Source organism: Lemur catta, chromosome 2 (genome assembly GCF_020740605.2).
Source record: "Lemur catta isolate mLemCat1 chromosome 2, mLemCat1.pri, whole genome shotgun sequence".
In the NCBI taxonomy this organism is placed as follows: Eukaryota; Metazoa; Chordata; class Mammalia; order Primates; family Lemuridae; genus Lemur; species Lemur catta.
The window spans coordinates 105,638,752-105,657,829 of record NC_059129.1 but is presented as its reverse complement, the minus strand read 5'-3'; positions in this window follow the sequence as shown (position 1 = coordinate 105,657,829).

Genomic DNA, 19,078 nt, shown 5'->3' with positions numbered 1-19,078 from the left:
GAACATACAGGTGGATAAAAAGAATGTCACAGAAATACAGAAATGGGGCCAAGTAGGGCCAAGTCTCGAGCTTCAGGAAGAAGAAACTGAAAGGTGGGTCTTGCTCAAAGACCTGTCTGGAGATCTCAGCAGTGGTGTGTCTTTGCGGCCATGCTCCACAATTACAGGGAACCTGCTCTTCTCCACATTGCTCTTGGTTTTCTCGTCCTACGAACTGGCTTCTTCACCCTCTAATCTGTGATTCTTTTCTCTGTCTTGAAGTATCTGCTCATTCATAACTACAGCTGATGTGTAGTTTACCTCACTCATGACCTGGTCCAGCCTATCTCTATCTCACGCCTTTCATTTTCTCTCCCCATGGCTCACTCCTTTATTCTCTTGGAATGCCCTATTTGAAATGCCCAGGACAGACCATCTGACTGGCTCAGATCATCCTTTATTCATGGGTCACTGACTAGCTCGTACACTGGCTGCCCTTGTGTCAGGTGCCCATCTCCATCCAGCCAGTTGTGTCTGGAGAGGTAGTGACACACAGTACCACATGTGACTACCCAGAGCTCTTCCTTCAATAGGGCATGAAGAAGAGACCACTTTCCTATGGGTCTGCAGATCAGCCAGGCAGTATGATTGACATTTCTAGTAAAACAACCTAATCAGGGGAACTCAGTCAGAAGACATGCCAGTAGATAGTTTCATTAACTGGCTTGGAGATCTTCAGTGAGTCAGTAAATTGGATAATTGTTTCATATTTACTTTATGTAATGTGGTCACAATCTATACTTCTTTCAATTTAAAAGTAAATGTTAGTAATTATGAAAGACACTTTTCAAGTACACTGGAATTCTGCTGATGCAATTAGCTTCTTGGGTCAAACCAATTCCAACAGATGGAAACCCATAGGAGTCCACCACCTTATCTAAGTCCCATGAAATAAATTCATGGATGCTCTTTAGAATCCATGAATCATGACTCTCCAGTCCACTGTTAATAGTTTCTGTAGGAGACATTTCAAAATAAAGGGCAGTTCTTATTTATTATTTGTAATGAAGCCTACTCAGCCCAAAGGAATATTGTGAGGATCACAATGTGAGGACATTGTCACATTTTGTAAAATGCCTTTGGCTTTTCAATGGAAAGGTACTATATATGATAATAAAAGGAATAGCAATAATATTCTTGCACAACCCTGACACTGAGTTCATCTTTGTCTTAAAAAATAAGTTCATCTTTAGGCCTTGTGGGGATTACTGAATTCAATTTGTCCTGAGAATGCTGAGACTGATGAAAAAAGATGCTCATTATAAAAGCGCTTTCTCCGTTTCCTGTTCTGTTCAATATGTGTTGCTCTTAATTTTTGTGTATATGGAAGAGTTGACTATCACTTGTAAGTGCACTATGGTACTAACTGGAATCCGAACACTATAAAAATTTTAGGATGTCACAGAAAGAAATTTCTCTGATAAAGCTTTGCAAAGACGCTTACCCGGCCTCACATGCCATTCTACGTACATACATGAGAGAGACAAAAGCAAGAAAAGGAGATGTGGAGTGAGAACTTTAAGAATAATATTATAATCATTCCTATAATGGAGTATACTTATATTGCCTTAGTCTGTATGTATTATTTCATTTTGATTCATTTGAGCTAGGTGGGAAGATGAGGTTTATTTATTTATAGCTCTCTTGCCTGGGGCATTGTGATCAAAGGAGGTCAAATTTTCCAGAGAACAACAAGAGATGGAGATGGGAGGGCAGGTGTGTGAATGGTTTCACACTGGACAGGGAAGGAGAGACTCCACCAAGGCTCAGAAAGCCACTGAACCTGGACACCAGTGTTCCCCATCAGGTGTTGATGTAGATTTCCAATTGCTTTTTCCTATAACCTTGCCAATACCTATGTTAGGGTGAGAAGAAGGATGCATTGAGGCAGTGAGATTTGAAGTAGGTGGACCACTTGAATCATTCCTTTGTAAAATCTAAGCAATTTGCAGCAGACAGCAGAGACCAAGATAGTTAATACAAACCACAGAGCTAAAGGCAAGGCAGTCTGAGGAGGGCAAGAGTGAGGGGTCTTTCTAAAACTGAGCTTCCTGCCAATGCTCCTGTGGTCAGTTTTCTGCAGACTTTAAGTCTGATTCACATAGCTGATGTGCAATTAATTCTCTATAAGCAAAAAAGCTATTCTGACCAAATCAAGTAAATGCCCCCAGAGAAACTGCCTGAGGCTTGCCTCTGCAAGTACCCTTTATCACCAATTCCTGCCTCCTGTGAATGATCACACTGCTTGAGCTTTTTGAATTCCCACTTTTCAAAAAATTCTAGGCTATCTCAAATGTAGCAGCCTAGCAACTTTCTCCCTATAGAAAACTTCACCTTGTCATGATGCCATTTCTAAATCTAATTTAGAATTGCTTTTCTGGTTTTTACAACTCTTGATCGGTTTGCTCCTCCCTCCTTTTCCAAATTCATTTCTCCTTATCTTCATCAATCTGTCACTTTCGACTCCACCCCCTCACTCCACTTCTTGGCTTTTCAGGCAGTTACTGTTTGAATGAGAAGATTGAAAATCTCATTTCTCACTTTTCAGAACTCTCGCAGGAACATATTGCAAAACCTCCCTCACACCCAAGAGAGAGGAGAGAGAGAGAGAGAGAGAGAGAGGGAGAGAGAGAGAGAGAGAGACTTAAAAATGAATCTAAAGAGACAGTATCCCTAAAATCGAGCAAAATAATAAACTGCTGCTGCTGTGCTTTCTTAAAAAAACAAAACAAAGCAAAAATTCACAGTGGAACTTTTCCTCTGTAGATGAGCTATTTTCAAAATGCTCAATTCTGGAGAAATTCCACAAACTGCTGAATGTTCTTCAAAAAATAAAACCTGTGCTGTTCAAACTACTGCAATAAGCCACAAGGGAAAAGTCTGCAAAGATAAAACCCTAGTCTCACTTCGTTCCAATACCGCCCTGGTATATGTTACACCACTGAGAAGACTTGTCAGTTCAAACATCTGCACTAAGGCATACTTCATCATCAGAACTGGTGCCTTCATTCATATTCCTTCCTTCCGCAGGCTTGACAGATGGATAAATTCCTAACAGCCCCAGGTTAGATGCAAAGAGTTGCAAAAACCACTTCCTCAGTGAACACTGCTTCCCCCCCAGGCAACAAAACTGAGATGATGATGGAAGGGTATACAATATCGTAAACTGGGACTCTAGGCTCAAAATCCAACAATTTCCCTGCTGGGAGAAACACCAGAGTGGTGTTTTGGTCCTGAAATGCCCATATTCCACGAGTGACAACAGGCAATGAGATGTAAAGGAAAAGAGAAAGCTGTGCCCACTGGGTCCCTCCCAAAAGGCAGCCAAGTGTTCTGTTTGAACTATCTTGAGGTTCATTGGAGATGGAACTGCAAGTTCAGTAGAAAGCTGTCTGCCACCATGTTAGGGTCTTTACTGATTATCACCAAGGATCTTTTGTCTTTGGAATGCAGTGAAAAATAACTCCCGCAAAGGAAGGTGGCATAAACTGGGAAATGCAGGCTACTATGTCAGAGTCATGTGGATAGATGTGTTCTGCTAGCAGGTTTCCATTTTACTCTATAACAGGGAAAAAAAGAGATAAAATTTCCAGCAAAAAGAAATGAAAGCTGCTGCCAGTGAAAAGAATTTCTACCACCAAGCCAAGCAGGCTCGGGTCTCTGGTCTTTACTTACAGATGGTGATTAACATAGACCGTGGATTTCACTGGGTCTGCGTATCCACACCAGAAATCTTTTAAGTCTCTATTTGGGCTTCTCCCTCCATGGTCTTTTCTTATACTATCATCTTCCAATTTTGCTTTTTGCTCTAAGTTGGCATGAGATTCAGATTTCTAAGGGTGTCAGGTTGTGTGCATAGAAATGAATTTCATTCTAATTTATTTTTGTGTATGCAGTTTAATGTAGGATGAAGATGTGTATGTCATCTTTGAAAGAGGCTGTGAAGAATATCTTTTGGTGAAGAATCTGCTTCCTGTAGTTTTGTGGCTTCGGGTGTTAGAAGGTAATTCATTTCTATTTTCATTAAAATTTATTCATAGCCTTGGCACGTCCCTTTTCATAATGTGCCAGTATTTTTGTTTTATCCACTATTAAAATGGACTGAAAACATTTATTTTTTAATTTTTTTATTGCCCTGATTAGAGTAAAAACATTTATTTCTTAAAAGGTTGTATGCTATTTAGTTTGCATGTTTTCTAGTGACGTATTTGTCCTCTACACCACCTTTTCTCCTTTTGCCAACCACTATTCCTATTCACATTTGGCTTTGCATTACATTTCCCCCAATTCTAACATTTCCCCCAATTCCAACATTTCCATTTGCTTTCTTTCTACTCTCATTTCTTTGCTAATTTGCTGGAGGGGATGAGATTCTATTGTTGTTATTGTTATTTTCTTTTTTCTTCTAAAGATTGGGAGAACAGAGCTGAAATGTTTGGGAAATAACTAGTTCTATAAATATCTAGAAGGGGGTAATAAGTGGATTCTGGGCCAGAAATCCTAACTCCTCGGAGGTGGTCTATTTTTAGAAGACCACAGAAGATATGGGTGGAGATCCAAAATTCAATAATTCAATTGTTCTCATTTTTTTTTTAGCTGAAATCCAATCAGGTTTTTCAGTGATAAATTTATTATGAAGTAATTTCATCCAGGATGACAACAAATTAATAAATCAATTTGAGGGATATGTTACTAATTCATTTTTACAATTGAGTAAGAAGCTCTTAATAGATTTCTGTAAATGCCACAAAAATTAAACTCCAAGAACAAAAATAGTTTAATTTGGTTAATAAGATACAGCTCTCATTTTTTCAAATGCAAAAAAAGTAAAATAGGCATTTTAGCTGAACAGCATTTCTCTTCATGTATGAAGAGACAAGGAAGCCCTAGGCGCACAGGTACTGGCTGCCACGGACCTCCTTTTTGCTATCTGAATCAGTGGATAAAAAAGCTGCTTGAAACCTGCTCTGGTATAGTTTAGTGGTGGTGATCTCTTGTTTTATTTAATGCTGAGACTTAAAACGGTCGCCCACTTTAAGAAAAAGAAGGTGTGTTTGTAAAATGTAAAGGCAGGACCAAAGCCTGGCCCTGAAGGAGTGGAGACTGAGCACACAGGAGGCCACTGCTCCTCTCCAGTGTGTCAGAGGAGAGAGCAGAGCCGGTGGCAGACCGCAGGCTGGAAGCCAGCAGTTAGAAGCAGCAGACTGAGGGTGACCCCGGCTGGAGTGTGGTGGTCATGCTCATAAAAACTATTGTTGCTTTTACTGAAAGAGCGGAGTTCAGGTGTCCTCAGACATTAGCTGACAGGCAAATCAGGTAAGCTGCTTAAAAACTCAAGTTCTTTGTCCCCCCTCCAGCGTCTTGGGGCCCGAAAATGTATTTTAAACCATCAACACAGGTGATTCTGATACAACTCTTCCAGGAACCACACTTTAAAAATCCCTGGATTGAGGTGCAGCATCCTTAAAACGTAAAACACAAAGATCTATGACAATTATGCAGGCGATAGGACTACATATTTCTACTTAGGAATTTGGCTTTCATTTGTCCTTTCTAAAAATCTTACCCATGATATTAAATTGCTTAGGGACTATTTAACTACGACACTTCCATTTTCTGATATTCTGACCTCTTCTCAGACAATGTATTGCTATTTAGGGTGTTCTAAATATAATCTTCATTTTAAAAGAAACTATACTCTTGGCTGTTAATTGTCATTTATATTTGCTGCTATTTCATTCTTAAAAAATAAAATCCACATGGAGACAGATAACCACTTCCTGCTTCTCTCAGTTACCTATCCAAAAATAAAATAATCCTAGCTATAGTTGAGTCTAAGCTAGGCCAAGCTTGCCAGGTAGCCACTGTTTGAAATGCCTGCACAGGACCTCAAAGGCATCAGTTAATTGTTCTTCAAAGAGCCAGTTGTATATACTGCCACTTCCCCAGCATGGTTTCTGCCACTCAGGAATGCTGCACCCTGGTGGTTCTTTAGTGGCATCCTTTATTTCTGTGGCTACATTGGGGGCCCCAGAGTATCTGTCTGGAGTTTCACCACAGCTCAAGAGCACCACCTTGGGATGCACATTTTTGAAAACAGAGGATTCAAAGGATTCAAAGATGGCATAAGATTCAATAGCACTTGCTAGAGGCAAGTGCAGTAAACTTAGAATAACAAATCAAAAGAAAAAAAGAAAGAAAAAAGGTGATGCGGAAGTTACTATAACCATATGTATTAGCTTGGCAACATTTCTTAGAGTTGTTTTTGGTAGGAGATGCGGACTTTGTCCAAGAAAGACAGTGTTACTGCCTTCCAAAAAATTTCCTATTCTGCTAAGTGTTGTCTGCAGGTCAAGGTCACAGTCAGCTTTCAAAGGATCAGCTATAAATCAAACATGTGGCGGAGAATCTTAGAAAGCTTCATGGAAAAATAAGTTCTTTTTAGACAGCCTGCAAAAATGTGCTAGCCTTAAATCATCAATTACATTGTAATATTTGAGAAATGTTAAGAAGACCACTGAATTTTAGGACTGTTTTCAGAAATACAAAAATATTTTTTTTCAAAGCCCTAAAAGTGAATTATAAATAAATTATCACATAATTTAATGGTTTAACAAACTAGAGCATTGCACATTGGCCATATGTTAAGTGTTACAAATTCTGTGCTGAGGTCTCGTTTGGCCTTTGATTTTCCCAGGCCGGGCTTTTCAGCACAGGTGCCTTGTGCTGGCTCTGTCCCGGCTGCCCACAAACTCCATAGGAATGGGATGACTGAGGCAGTTGGAGGGTGGAGAGAGGAGGAGTGAGACCAGTAGGAGGGATCAGACTAAGAGGGAATTAGTCTTTTTCCTCATGGTAATCAGAGAGCTTGATGAACACAACTTCATACATTTCTTATGGTTGCCATAGACACTGACCCAGTGCCGACATTCCCTTTCATCCTCAAATTCTCTCCCTGAGCACAGGCAGACTATATAACAACATCAATGCCAACCCCTGTGTGCTAAGCACTGGCTAGGAAAAAGTTGGATGGCATTAATATCAAAGGTGAAGTGGTATGCAAGGTACAACTACAAGTTAAAATGCCAAAACCATTTCCCAGTCCCATGGTATCTGGGCTGCTGTGGAAGAATCAGCCTTTCTTCCAGAGGCTAGAGGAGAGCTGGACCTCAGGGCTAGGGGCAGGACGTGGAATTTAAGGCAAGAAGGTTGAGAATATAAGGACATTATGTCAGTTAGGGTAATGCTCGAAAAGTGCTGTAACAAATAAATCCCCCAATTTCAGTGGCTTTCCTCACACTTGGGTTAAGAGTCCATTCCAGGTGGTCTTCACTGGCTGCAGCTGTTCTCCACGGAGCAGTTCAGAGATCCAAGCGCCTTCTATCTCGAGTCTCTGCCATCCCCTAAAGCTACAGAATCCTGTCCATTCAAACAAGGCAACAAATCAGGGAAAACAAAGATGCTTTTTTAAAACCCCATCTGGGAGGTGACATAAATCTCATCCTCATTCCATTGATGAAAACTAGTCACATGGCCACATCTGGATGCACATGGAGGATGCAGTCCCTGATAGGCCAGTCATCAGACTTTTGGGGAACAGCTGGTCATCTGTACAACATAAAGATTTGAGAAGGGACAATGGAATTTGAGGATAAGGCAGACTAAGAATTCAGGTATGATGAGATTAGGAGGCTTTGTTCAGTATTCAAATGGGATATAATAAAGAACTAATTCTGGGATCTCCAGAGAAATTCTTTCCAGGTTAGTAGAGGACAGGATTAAATGTTTTTCAGTTGTTCATGTCCCAAAGAAATTTGCTGTTTCTGTAGCTGAAACACTGAATGCTTTTGCTGGTAGAACCAGAAATGTCTGAACTCTACATGAGAGTGGTCCAACACCCCTACAATGATGGCAATGTTCTAAGTCTGTGCTACCCAATATGGTAGCCACGTGCAGCTATTGAGCACTTGAAATGAGGCTAATATGTCTGAGGAACCAAACTTTAAATTTTATTTAATTTTTTTTATTTCAAAGTATTAGAGGGTACAAATGTTTTTGGCTACATGGATTGCTTTTGTAATGCTTGAGTCAAAGTTCAAAGTGTGCCAGTCACCCAGATAGTGATTTTCACCACTTAGGTAGGTTTTCACCCATTTCCTCCTCCCTGCTCCCCTCTGCTTGATTTCCATCGTGTTCTACTTCCCTCTATGAACATGAGTGCACATTTAGTTCCAATTTAATAGTGAGTACACGTGGTATTTGTTTTTCCATTCTTCGGTACTTATGATAATGGTCTCCAGTTCATCCAAATTGTTGCAAAAGGCATTAATTCATCCTTCTTCATGGCTGAGTAGTATTCCATGGCATACATATACCACATTTGTTAATCCACTCATGAATTGATGGGCATTTGGGTTGATTCCACATCTTTGCAATTGTGAATTGTGCTGTAATAGACATTCCAGTTCAGGTGTCTTTTTGGTAAAATGACTTCTTTTCCTTTGGGTAAATACCCGGTAGTGGGATTGTTGAATAAAATGGCAGGTTGACTTTTAGTTCTTTGAAGAACTTTCATACTGTTTTCCATAGAGGTTGTACTAATTTGCAGTCCTACCAACAGTGTATAGTGTTCCTTTCTCTCTGCATCCACACCTGCATCCATTGTTTTTGGTCTTTTTAATAAAAGCCATTGTGACTGGAGGAAGGTAATATCTCATTGTGGTCTCAATTTGCATTTTCCTGATGATCAGTGACATTGAGTATTTTTTCATATATTTACTGGCTTAATTTTTAAGAAATTTATATTTGCAATTAAATAACCACCTATGGCCAGTGTCTAACATTTTTGACAGCACAACTCTGGAGGGATGTAATATAGGCAGCTCTTGTGTTGTCTGCCCAGGCCTCCACTTTCTCTGTAAGCTGCTCCTCCACAGGTTTACTTGGGTGACTCTGCACAGCCTGGTTCGTAACATTTTTCATCTTCACTGGCCATGGTTGCTTACTCTGGGGTGAAGACTATACCAATATTAGCAAGTCGGAGTCTTTTCACAGATGCTAGGGGAATGACAGAGAAGTCAGTCTTTCTCCAGGTGGACCCAGGCGCTGTTGGTACCCATGTTTTCTGCATGGGGATGTGGGAAGGAGAGGCGGCCAGTCTGCAAAGAGAGAAGAATGAAGCAGACATGAAGAGAACAATGAGGTGAGGGAGAAAGCCAGAAACTTGGCTGCTGTCCCAGCCCTGACTCCAGAGTATTCCTAAAACAGAGCTGCAGCTGGCCCTTAGGTTCTGTGACTCACTCCTAAATGCTTTTAATAAGAATTTATTAAAGTAAATTATCTTTTGTATAAGCTATTACTTATGGTAAAGAAGCACTAATTATCAAAAAGGGCTTAAGGAAAGTCCCCTTTGAGCAAAATCAACCACCAGGTAAGTGAGGAGGAGAGGGAATGGGCTGTTCAGTGCTCATCCTGATGGGCTTACAGCAGACCCCAGTCCCAGGGGACCCGAGGCAAGCTAACAGCTAGTCCCTGGGGTCACCACAGATACTGGATCTAACTCAGCCTCACAGGGGAGAACATTGCTCTTTACAGCTCATCCAGAGGTGATTGGGTTATGAGGACTGATACAGTCTCCTAAGCTCACAAATGGCTGATTGATGACCAAGAATGCCAATTTGTCATTTGCCTAACTAGTAAAGACCATTGGTGTTCAAAGACACCAATGATCTGATCCCAATTTTTAAAAAGGCCTCTCCCACTTTCTTTTGCACAGATATGACACTATTTTTCCTCTTCTATTCCTTTGCTCCTATCATTAACATTAGCTCAGTCTAGAATGTTTGACTTCCCTCTCCACCTATCAAAAGTCTACCAATGTTTCAAGGCCCATTCAAAAGCCATTCTCTTCTCAATCCACTTTCTCCTCCCCTTGTACTTTGTGACTCCTTTGAGCATATGGCCTGAGTTGTTTATATAATTATTTATGAATGTTTCATATCTGCAATACTCCAAAACCTTCACGAGATACAATTTTTTTATTAATGTGGTATAAAACTGCATTCGCTTTGCTGGTACCTACTTCATATTTTCATCTCATATTGAGTTCTGTGGTCAATTAAGACCCTTAATGTCATAATTTTTAAGGATTTCGCCCAGAGCACACTAGGACCTCACTGGCAGGCTGTTAAGGAAGTGGGTGGGGGATGAACCAAATGGCAGTGACCAGAGAAGCACAGTGTAGAAAACTTGGTATCAGTCTGACAATACTAACATTGGATTGACAACAGCTTATGGTTTGTAAAATTATGATTTAACACTTTATGTTGTGGTATCCTTTATCCCTTGATTAATTTTTCTTGCTTTAATATAGGTTTCTAACAATGTTTGCATAAATATAGAATCACTTTTTTATTTAGCTTAAGCAAACATTGTAACTTAAGTGAGAGGGAAATAGCAGCAGGTAATTTTGGGTAGCCACAATATCTGGAGTCACTTGGCTAACCACTCTGTGGTTCAAGGCCCATTAGAGTTGGACAAAAGTCTAGCCAGCAGCCAGTGGGGTTTGAGGTATGAGCTTGAGGCCTGGATACCTGAGAAAGGTGGTTAAATGCAGGATAAGCACTTTGGGGCTCAGCAGACAGAGAAGTTAGATAGAAGAGTTATTGGCTTCAGAGTCTGGCAGACCTAGGTTTTTGTCTTGGCTTTACCATCTGCCAAGTGTGGGACTTGGAACAAGTAACTTCATTTCTCTAAGCCTGTTTTCTTATATATAATATGAGAGAAAATATTCTTGCCCTTTGTAGGATTGTTGTGAGATTACCTGAAGGGGCAAATATACAACTGGCCCACAGTAGGCACAAAATATTTATTAATTTCCATCACAGGCCAGCACTTAGTGGGGTGTATTTTTCTGAGCCTAGGCTGGATTTCAGGCGGAACCATGTCTAGTGGGGGAATCAAGATCAGTGAGAGACCAAAGGCTGACAGTCAGGTATGTAGTCTGTAGCAGGAGGGGTTAGAAACTCAAATAGAAAACGCAGGGCAGTAAGATGAATGGCAGCTCCCACCAGCTGCTGAATCATAAATAAAGATCCAGTGGACAATGTTGAGCACCTGTGATACGTGATCACTCTGCTGCAGCCAGCGGGTCAACCTCGCCACCCCCTCTTGGCTTCTGGGATTCTGCTGGCACCACGCTGCCCTGTGGCCTCCTCCTCTGCCACTCCTGCAGTTTCCTCCCCTGCAGGCACTTCTCCATCTCCTCTTATAAATATTGCTGCTCCTCACAGTTCTGCCCCGGCCTCTTCTCTTCCCACTTCACACATTCTTCCCCAGTGATCTCATTCCATATGGCTTTGATTGGTTTTTAACTATTTGTTACTGACTTCCAGATCTTTTTTTTTTTTTTTTTTTTTTTTGACAAAGGCTGGCCAAGAAGACTGACACGAAGGACTATACCCCTTTGTATCTTCCTTTCTCTTACTAGATGAGAAAAAGGAAGCCCATTGCCCTTGTTGATACCAACCTTAGGATGGGGCTGACTCTGTGCATGGTAGAAAGTGATCTAAGCAGAGCTGCTGAATCAACCAACCCTGAAGCCTACCCTACTCTAGATTCCCTGTTAGGGAGATAACAAATATCTTTATTAAGTCATTTTGAGTTATGATTTCAGTTACATTCAGCCCAAGGCATCTTAACTGATTCGTTGTCTTATTTTATAGATTTTTTTTCCACACTATATATAATAATTCATAGAATTATACTTACTATGGAATACAAAGCAGGATACACAACTATGGTAATCGGAGTTATGGACTACGGAACACAGGTAACCACAAGTATTTACATTTGGGAGCAGGAAGCAGGAGAAGTCGATTGTTAGCTGTGTACAGATCCTAAGACCAGTGTGTAAAAGGGGCATCCAAAGAGAACTGGGTATCAAGGTGTCCAGAAAGCGAACAACTGTTTGTCAGTAGCTCTGGGATGGAGGGCAATATGAGGGTCTTTTTTGCCTGTGATCTCTTCTTTGCTAACGCGGCTCCCAGGAGTGTGCCCCCTCTCATCCTCTGCATGGTTGCACTGCATGGTGGCAGCAAGTCACATGAGATGACGGGTCCACAACAAATCCACTGGAAGTTAATGCCAGGGCTCCCTTGAGAACCTTCAGAGGGTCCACAGAGGTGAAAACTAAACAGACTGGACACACAGAGTGGGAAAAGCGGTATTGCTCAAAGAAAGGGGCTACAATTCAATAGCATGGTACTGCCCAGCGTGGCTGACAGAGTTTTTCAAAGATAGCTGCAATCATACTTTCAATCCATGTTTTTCTTAAATGTGACCTTGACATTCTACTATCGAGTAGTGCTCTCTGTGTCCCCTTGCCTTGAATTGGGTGCACGTTGGTGACTGCCTCATCCAAGAAAGTACCATAGAAGTGAAGTTATATGATTTCTGAGGCAAGATCATGAAAAGGCCATTACTTCAAATTTCCTCTCTTGGATGTTCATTCTTAAAATCCATTTACCCATACTGTGAGTAACACTAGCAAACACACGGAGAGTCTCAAAGTGTCTTTCCTCAGATAATTTCTTATTTACAAAGAGAAAAATGCAAACTATACAGTGGAGGAACCTGGTGTATACCACTTGAAGTTACCAAAGTTAACAAGACTAATAGATAAGGAAAATAGATTCATGTGCTTCTGACATGATCACTGAGAACACAATATCACTTCTGTGGTATTTCTGCCAAAAATGCAGTCCAGTAATGAGAAACATCAGAAAAACACAAAGAGCAAAACATTATCAAAAGAATTGGCCTATCCTCTTCAAACAGAAAGGTCAAAAAAGACAAGGACTGAGGAACTGTTCCAGACCAAAGGAGACTAAACAGACATCACCACTAAATGTAATACATGATCCTGGATCAGATCTGAAAATTAGCTCTAAAAAATATTGAGATAGTTGCAGAAATTTTAATACAGACCCTGCATTAGATAAAAGTATTATATAGATTTATCTCCTAATTTTGACAATTATATCTGGTTATGTAATGGAATGCCTTAGCTTTTAGGAAATATACACTGAAATGTTTTCAACCTATTTTTAAATGGTTTAGAAAAAAAATTGTATGAATAACTGACAAATCTGGGAAAATGGTATACACAAGTTTTTCATAATATCCTTTCAACTATTCTGAAAGCTTAAAATTATATCAAAATAAAAAGCCCTCCCCTACCGCGTAAAAGAAGGTAAGGGCCTAAGTTCATTGTTTAGGGCTGGTTTTGGACATGGGCAAGATTTGCACCTAGAAGCTTCTCTGGATCCAGCAGTGCTTATAGGCTGGTTGTGTTTTAGAAAACAATGGATGTTTATCAGGGAATGGGAATAAACCATAGAGGGACATCCTGGATCTCTAGACAGGGGTTTGGACCAGCAAGGGTCTCTCTGTAGCAGAGGGTGGTCAATCTGTGTAAGCTCTTCCTTCTGTGACATCTTGTGGCAAAAAAGAGCTATTGCAGACTACAGTGCTACTTCTGTTTGCCAGGACTGATCTCCTATGAACTCAGTCATCTCCTAGAATTCTTGGACAATCTCGGAGGAAAGATGTTTACGAAAAGACACTATGTTTCCTATTAACATGGCATGTAAATTTTCAAACTAGAAATTGAAAAAACAAGAGACGTAACAGTATTTGTGTCCTTAGTTTATGAAGTAATGCCAATTATACTTCCTTGGCTTTATATGCTCCTGTACTATTGTGTCTAAAACTAGCAAAGTACGAAGAGATGATGACAAAAATACCATTGCACAAGTTCTCACAAATAGGAAAAGTGCAACTAAAAATCAAAGTTATGTAATAATCTCTTTGCATATTAATGTGTTCTTGAAAAGCTACGAGTAAATTGAACTTTTATAATTGCAACCATATTTTCACTACACCTTGAGAAGAATTTAAAAGATTATAAAATAACACTTTGGAATATGAAGGCGTACAAACTTGTTAGTGTTATATTTATCCAATTTTTCGGTTTCTGAAAAAGTCATGTTTTGCTTAAAGTGCAGTATTCCTGCAAAGTTAGATATTTAAACGGTTAGAGACTAGTGATAAATCATGTAAGCTTGAAAGCAAAAATTCTATTTTAAAATAGTTGCCACATAATAGGAAATAAATGCATATATAGCTATGAAAATAATTTATTGATAAGACTGGTGAATTTTATTAGTTTTTTAAATCTGATTCATGTATTAAATCAAGACTCTTTTGATTATAAGTGAGAGATCTGTATCAATTAGTTTAAGCAAAAAATGGGAATTTATTGGCCCACATAACTGGGGAATTTAGAGGTAGTGCTAGCTTTCAGGCATGGTTAGATATAAAGTCTCAAATGTTTTCTTTCTATCTGTCTATCTATCTATCGTCTATCATCTCTCTACTTCCCTCTTTATTTTTCTCAGTTGCTTTTTGTACAAATGGGCTTCTCCTTAAGACCAGGGAAGACAGCCAAGAGCAGACAGAGGAAGTCTCTCCAGCTTGCTCTATCAGCAATGTTGGGGAAAATACTCTGGTCCAATTTGGATCACAGCACATGCTTGGAATGGGAGGACAGAGGCCATGTGATGTACAGCCTTCCCAGGATCCTGGCCCAGGACTGGGGGCAGAGCGGGATGTCAGGAGTTACAGTTCACCTAAAGAATCAGAAGATGAGAGAAGGAAACAAGCGGTGAACAGACAAAAACTATACCTACAGTTGTCTCCTATGCTACAGTTTTATAACTCTAATGAACATAAGAATATATAGCAATATAGCAAAAGATTTTTAAGCTGAATATTGGACAAATGCATAAAGACGTATTATAATAGATTTAAACAAAGCACTGTTTATAAGAGCCAAAGAAATTTTTTAATCTAATAGGGTTTGATTAAACAAATCGTACTTTATTCATGACATGTTTTTGCATATTTATATAGAAATTCATTATTGAGAGGAAAGGCAAATTTAAAATATCATATATGTATAAGATAGTATACAAATAGTAAGCTTCAATTTTTGTTTTAAAGTGTGTTTTCTCCCCTGCTTACATAGATTTATATGCATTTAAAAGTAGGGAAGTACATGCAACAAAATGTTATTAAGGTCTGAGGTCTGAGAAGAGATGGATGATAGATTTATTTTCCTTTTCGTCTATTTATATTTTCCTATTAAATGATGTATAAAACAAAACTCAAATTCTATATAACTCAAAGTTTTGTGCATTCAACCTTAGTTACAAGTACTAATCCATTCCCAGCTAGCATGATGCCTAGTGGCAACAGGCAGGTGACAGGCCCCAGTAGCATACCTAGTTAACATGAGCTACATGGTACCGTTTATAAGAAAATTTTGGCCAAAAGTCTCAGTGGATTGCATTGACTTGCAGACAATGTTTGGATATCAAGCATTAGTCAATGTGTAGATCTGGGACCATAGATATCAGAATTGCTTTGAGGAGCTTGTTAAAATGCAGACTTCCTGGTCTAATTCCAGACCTTCTGATTCATAAATTTCAAAGGTGGGCCAAGGAACTGGCATTTTCAAAAGTTCCCAGGGGATTTTTATGTACACTGAAGCATGAGAACTCCTGTTTCAGAGATCGTAGGTAGCAACAGTATAAAAGGGAAATGTTCACGCTGTCCTACATCCCACAGCCTTTATGTTATAATCATTATTAATAGTACAGTTCTTTTGTCTAACATTTTGATGATGAATATTAATCAGAAAATTATCAAGTTGTCATTAAACATTTGAAAAATAGAATAATTTTGTTACATGTAGGGCTCAACATTTTTCCCAGTAAAATAGACTCCAAATTTTTAGGGATCAAAATTCATAAAATTCATATTATAGAAATCATTCTAGGATCACATCTATGTTATTAACAAAAAATTCTTGAAAGTATACATAGTTCCGAAAGAAAAAGGAAAGGAAAGGAAGGAGGAAGGAAGAAGGAAAGAAAAATTCATTAGAATTTTGCTAGGCACCAACTACTTAGGGCAAGCACTTTTATAATCATAACATTCCATCAAGATTATGCTCTAAATGGTTTAAAATATAATTTTAATAGACCAAATTTCAATTTACAAATTAACTTATGGAGAATCTAAAATTTTAGGTGTTTCTTATTATCCTAAAATTTTAGTAGAATAGTAATAAAATGAAGAAATAAAAGTAAAGTAAAATTATTCAATTAACTCTGCTTCAATTCTATAGCCAGTGAGTATTTGCAAGTATTGTAATGGAAAGCAGTGGGTAATAAAGGAAACAATTTAATGGAAAAGTTTTATTTAATAGAGTAAAATGAGATAAGCTAAATTCTGATAAAGTTTTATTATAAAGATACTGAATGATTTTCCATTGGGAAGAGCAAAACTTTTTTTGCCTGCTATAAGTACTTTCACAGTACTTCGAAATACAAAGGAAAAGTCAGCAAAATATAAAAACTAAATGACCTATGCAATTATTTCCTTCTTTAGTTTTTATGATATCCTCATAGTTGAAAACAAGCTTTAATATAGGAGAGCTGTATGTAGTGTACCAGATTGTAGTTATGCAGCACACAGCTGATTCTTAAGTGACATAGTAGTACTCATCCTATTAATATGATAACTAACTCATGTGATCGTGGAGGCTAGCACATCCAAAAGCTATAGGATGAGCCGGTGTGCCGGAGATTCAGGGAAGAGCTAATACTGCAGTTCAAGTCCAAAAGCTGTCTGCGGGCAGAATTTTGTCTTGCTCAGAGGAGTTAAGTCTTTTGTTCTAGTCAGGGCTTCAACTGATTGGATGAGGCCCACCCACATTATGAAGGGCGAGCTGCTTTACTTAGTCTACAGATGCAAATGTCAATCTCATCCAGAAACACCCTCACAGAGACACACAGAATGATATCTGACCAAATATCTGGGCACCCTGTGGCCCAGTTGAGTTGACACTTAAAATTATCCATCACAATGACCTAAATTGGATCTGACCTCTATCAGTAATTTTTTTTTTACTTTATCCAGAAATGGTTCCTTTACTAGTTGAAAATTTCATAATAAAAATTAAGGCTTTCAAGTTATTTTATGAAGAGAAAGACAGACCTTTCAGTATGATATGACAGAGGAAACCATGAGTTAATCCTATCAGCCATTTGAACCAAGAGGCTGAACATATTTTGGTGGTCCCGCATCTTGACCTTCTTCTTATGTTTGGGCAGTCTGGCCCTGGGGCATTCTAATGGAAACCATGGTCCCATTTCCCACCAAAAAGGTCAGGCACCTGCTCCAGCGATTCCTGACAGGACTTTGATCCTGAACTGAAGGACACAGAGAAGGGAGGAAGTTTGGATTCTGTCCTGGTGATGACAATGGCAGCTGACTCCAGGACCTGGAATTGGCAGTGAAGTTGCTAAGAATGGTAGTTCCCAGCACCCACTGTGGAAGCAACCTCATAACCAGACTTCTCACATGAAGATGTTTAACTGTGATTCCTGTCAATTTTCCAAGCCTGTTCCTCTGGCTTTCCCATCAATTTTGTGAGCTTCCTATGCCCTTCTAATTCACTTCTTCTACACTTATGTGCTTATGGTAACCAGAATTGACAACCAAGAACCCTGACTAGGGCAATGCTCATGTCCAGAAAGCTTCAGGGGAAATTACTGTGATATATTTTATAAAGTAATTATAACATAAGTGGGGCTATTTTGATATGTCACAAAGCCTGGATTAATGTCTGAACATAATGACTTGTGTACATTTATATTAGTCAACCCAAATCCAAAGACAAGTAAGTTTCTCTTCTGTTATGAGTGGAATTGTGCCCCTTCAAAATTTATATGTTGAAGCCCTAACCCTCAGTACTTCTGAACATGACTTTATTTGGTAATAGAGCCCTTAAAGGGCGATTAAGTTGAAATGGAGTTATTGGAGTGGGCCTTCATCCAATATGACCGGTGTCCTTATAAGAAGAAGATACTCAAATACAACAACACAGAGAGAAAATCACATGAGGACACAACGAGGTGCCATCTGCAAGCCAAGGAGAGAGGCTTCAGAAAAAAACAAACCTGCTGACACCTTGATCTTGGACTTCTTCCCTCCAGAATTGTGAGAATATAAATTTCTGTTGTTTAAATCACTCGGTCTATGGTATTTTGTTATGGCAACCCTAACAAACTAAAACACCTGACTTTCAGAATCTTACAAGAGATATTTATTGATATATGTGAATAAATATAAGAAAAAATATAGGTGCTAAGATATAAGTTGCATAGAGGATGGTGGAGGATAAATGTGGTAAGGAGTTAGGAAAATGCTATATAATTTAGATATCATTCCTGTCTTATTTTTAAGCAAGATCTTTTCTCCAACCTCATATAAATACAGTTTGGTTCAACTTAAGAAAAAATGAAAATGTGTTTGGCTAATTAATGAACCATCATGAATGAAAAGGAGGTTTTTATACAGAATAAAAGCAAACTATCAAGCCACTAATGGGAGAAAAAACAAACCTCAACATCCTGTTTTTAAATTTTTGTCTGAAGATGCTTTCTAACATACTAATATACCAATAAATGTAGACATTTATTATGCCAACAGATAGAAAATAAAACTAATGTCAAACTAACCCCACAAAACAAGGTGGTCAAATTATAATGATATCAGGCCAGTATGCTGAACATCCTATGAAGAAAGATTGCTACTAGTACAACTAAGGCCAGAGTCCACAGTGAAAAGTTTAAAGCCCTAGAAATTGTGAAATTTTATTTTAGAAAAGAGTTAGCAGCACTAAAGAACATAGTCTCCATGACTCTGCATACCCAGGTGGAAGTTATTGTTATATTAAGGAAGATATGGTAATCTCTTGGGGCACAGTAATGGAAAATTTGGATGCAAAGAAAAACAAGGTCAATTAGAAGTGAAAAAGAAAAGGGAGGAAAAGGTCAGCTGGCATAATCTAACCTCCACTACGGCCGAGTAATGTTGGTCTGAATTATCAGCATTCCATGTTCATATG